At 38.4% G+C, this 3,955-nt stretch overlaps 1 pseudogene; it reads left to right on the top strand.

The window, feature by feature from the left end:
* Positions 1-1,795: 1,795 nt before the first annotated feature.
* On the top strand, positions 1,796-2,608 carry LOC109371729 (heterogeneous nuclear ribonucleoprotein D-like; annotated as a pseudogene).
* Positions 2,609-3,955: the final 1,347 nt, after the last annotated feature.

The raw sequence follows: 3,955 nt of genomic DNA, 5'->3' as shown, positions 1-3,955 counted from the left end.
CAGGTATAAAACAAGTAAGTCATGGGGATGTAATAATGTACAGCATGGGGAATATAGTCAATAATATTGTGATAGCGTAGTACAGTGTCAGATGTTTGCTGAACTTATGATGGTGCTCACTTCTTTAGGTCTATAAATGTTGAGTAACTATGGTGTACACCTGAAACTAATATCATATTGTATGCTATCTATATTTTTAATAAAAATCTTAAAACAGAAAGTGGTAAGCATTAAAGGCAATACATATGACCTCATTTGACATCCTGAGTTCTATGTGTTGACTAATGATGCCAGGAATTCCTTTCCCATTCTCAAACTAGATGTTTGGTGGAACTGGGTATATATTTCACCATCAGGGAGATTGCTCTGAGACCGTAAGTATAAAAAGGAATACTATCACTATGACTATAGCCTCAAGAGATACCTTGCTGTGTTTGCATAACTTTATAAGAAACTAGATATCAGGGAAGAGCTTCTAAAAATGTTTTTGTCTAGTAGACAACCAAGCAGGTATGGCTTTCATTTCTACTATAATCCACTGGATCCATGTTTGAAAGCTCCACTTGTAACTGAACCTCTATAAAGGACTGGGATGCCCAAACAAGAAAATTTGAGGCATATATAGAAGCCAATTGTAACCTACCAAACCTATACTATTTGCCAATTTGCCAATCTCTTCAACACAAACTTATAGAGAGCTAGCTAGTCTGATAGTCTTTGGTATTTTACAAATAGCATGCCCCACACTGTTGTATTTTTCTAAGCATTGGCTAAACTACTAGGAGTCTATAAATCAGAAAAATGGAACATGAGAAATTCAAGGTTTGCAAATGATACAAATTTGAAGTTTAATAGTACAATACTCTCATTTGCTGATTTTAATTTGACCCTAGCAGATAAGTAGGTTGAACTGCTTAGAACAAGGACACATGCATAGATACAAACTTGGATGCTGACTTGGCGAGAAATGGTTTTCTAGTCAGCCTTTTCTATCCCCAGATGATGACAAAACAGTAATTCCTGACTCCTTCCTGAAAAAGGGAAGATAGTCGCCTCATCCCCGAGGGGTAATGGCAGACCTTGATTGGTTGTATAAGAGCCCATCCAAGCTCATAACGTGTGTTGATGATTGAGGAAGAATTAAGAAATCAATTGCCTATGGTATTTCAGGTTTAGACAAGTCTCTTTAGCCTTTCTTAGGTTCTCCCAAACAGAGGCTTGCAGTACAACTCATTTTCATGTTAGATGCCTCATTTATAACCATCCTCCCCAGATTTTCCATAACAATTTTGCCACTCCACCAATAGAAAATGCATATTTTTTGTTGTTGATGATGATTTGTTCACATCCCTGGGTTGTTAACCCATCTACTGTACATTAATGGCTTTCGATTTTTAAAGAAGGTATTGCATCTGCTTTAGGAAATGCTGTCACTATACTGAATGGTATGTGGGTAAGGGAAGCGGCGCTGCTATGTTCTGACACCACATGATAAGTTTCGTTCAATTATTTTATTTTGTGAAAATTTTAGTACAGCCTAGCTCCCATAGTAGAATAACTATTTTTCTCAGTAAAAATGTAAAATGTTAGATACATTACCACTGCTTAAAAGAGTTTTATATGCTCTTATATCTCCTTTTTAAATCCAGCTCCATACAATGCTTGGGCTGTTAAGACTCAGGCTGCACGCAAACCCCATCCACCCACAACTCTGGCCACTGTGGAGGACAGGAACCAGGACAGCAACACAGAGGAATTCACAAAGGGGCCCAGGATCAATGCAAGCGAGAATCAACAGGATGACGGCAAAATGTTTAAAGAACGCTTGATCTGGGATATAAGCAAGAAAGCGCTAACTGAATATTTGTCTCAATTTGGGGAAGCTGTAGACTGTGCAATTACAACAGATCCAGTCGTGGCAAGATCAAGAGGATTTGGATTTGTGCTTTTCAAAGATGCTGCTAGTGTTGATAAGGTTTTGGAACTGAAGGAACACAAACTGGATGGCAAATTGATAGACTCCAAAAGGGCTAAAGCTTTAAAAGGGAAAGAACCCCCCAAAAAAGTTCTTGTGGATGGATTGAGCCCAGATACTTCTGAAGAACAAGTTAAAGAATATTTTGGAGAGATTGAAAATATTGAACTTCCCATGGATAGAAAAACAAATGAAAAAAGAGGATTTTGTTTTATCACATATAGAGAGTAGCGCCAGTAAAGAAATTGCTAGAATGCAGGTATCATCAAGTTGGTTCTGGGAAGTGTTCTGGAAATCAAGGTTGCAAAACCCAAAGAGGTAAACAGGCAGCAACAGGAACAACAAAAAGGAGGAAGCAGTGCTGCAGCCCATGGAGGAGGTGGTGCTATGGGTCATGACTGAGGTCAGGACCAAAACTGGAACTAAGGATTTAATAACTATGATGATTAAGGATATGGAAATTACAATAGTGCCTGTGGTGGTGATCAGAACTATATTGGCTATGGCGGCTATGATTATATTGTGTATAACTGTGGGAACTATGGATATGAACAGGAATATACAGACTGCAGTGGCCAACAGAGCACTTAAGGCAAGGTGTCTTGAGGGTGTGGCAATCACCAAAACAATTAGCAGCTGTACTAAAGGAGGACACTGGGAGAAAACAGATTGCTTAAGTAACTTATCTGGCAGGACAACATTCAAGATTGGTCCTCTGTTGATCTAAGATGATGATTTTGTAAAAGACTTTCCAGTGTATAAGACACAGCTGTGTCCTACTGCATAGCCACCAATTAGTTTTCCTGGGTTTTACTTTGTCTGTTGATATCTGTGTTATGCCTGGAGATGGATTTGCATTTATACAAATTTTATTTGTCTGATGTCATGTTAAACCTCGAATAAATGTTTCCTTATGTAAAAAAATAAATAAATAAAAATACTTTTACTCATTCTTTCAATAAATATTTGTTGAGAAACTACAATGTGTCAAAGCTCCTGGTATTAGAATGTAAACCAAACAAAGCTCCCACTCTTGTGGGGATAATATCCAATGAAAGGAGACAGATAATAAACAAGTATGTGATGTGTCAGGTGGTTATGAGTGATATAAACAAAATCAAGGCACGTAAAAATAGAGAGTACAGGGCCAGGTTTGAGGAGAGATTAAAGGAGCTGGGCTGTTTCAGATCAGCTATGAGGGAAGACTCCAATGATTAGATGACATTTGAGCAGGGATACAAAGGAAGCAAAGGATCAGGCAATGTGGATAGAGAAAAAGACAGCAGCAGATGGGTCAGAGAGATTGCCATCAGGAGGCAAGATCTGTAGGGACTCGTAGGCAATAGTAATGATAAAGATAAACTGGGACTTTAAGGAAACTGACCAGGCTGGGAGGTGTATGGGAGGAGCTGGGCTCCTTGAACACTGTGGTCCTAACTTCCTTTTTATAAAACTCTATGGTTCTAGCTTCCTGTCTTCTGGCCTTAGATGCCCTCCATCTTGGCACACAAGCCAGAATGTGCACGTGGCTTGCCAGGTCAGCAAGTTTGGATGCTGTTGCAGCACTTTTACCCTTTTTTTTTTTTTTTAATTTTTTTCTTTACCAGAATAAACCCTTTTTCATGCTGGACTACCTAGTCAATATTATTGTTCACTCGACAGTAAGAACATTGGATTTTCTTTTAAGGGAATGGAAAAGTCATTAGAAATTTTGAGCAGAGGAGTAACTTGATCGGACTTAGATTTTCCAAGGGTCACCATAGCTATAGGAGGAATGTTTACTGCAGGGGACCAAGATGGAAATGGAGGAACCAATTAGGAAACTTTAGAAACAAAAACCATTCAAATGGAATATAGCTAGTATTTATGAGGCAATCAATAAGAAAGCGTTTATTTACAAATTTTGCTGTGCACAAATAGTCTGTGCAGTGTTAGTGATTGACAGAAAAAGAAAGGAAATCTAAGTAGGTAGACCCCACT

The sequence above is a fragment of the Hipposideros armiger genome, unplaced genomic scaffold (assembly GCF_001890085.2).
Source record: "Hipposideros armiger isolate ML-2016 unplaced genomic scaffold, ASM189008v1 scaffold_589, whole genome shotgun sequence".
NCBI classification, from domain to species: domain Eukaryota; kingdom Metazoa; phylum Chordata; class Mammalia; order Chiroptera; family Hipposideridae; genus Hipposideros; species Hipposideros armiger.
This window is presented reverse-complemented; position numbering and strand designations above follow the sequence as displayed.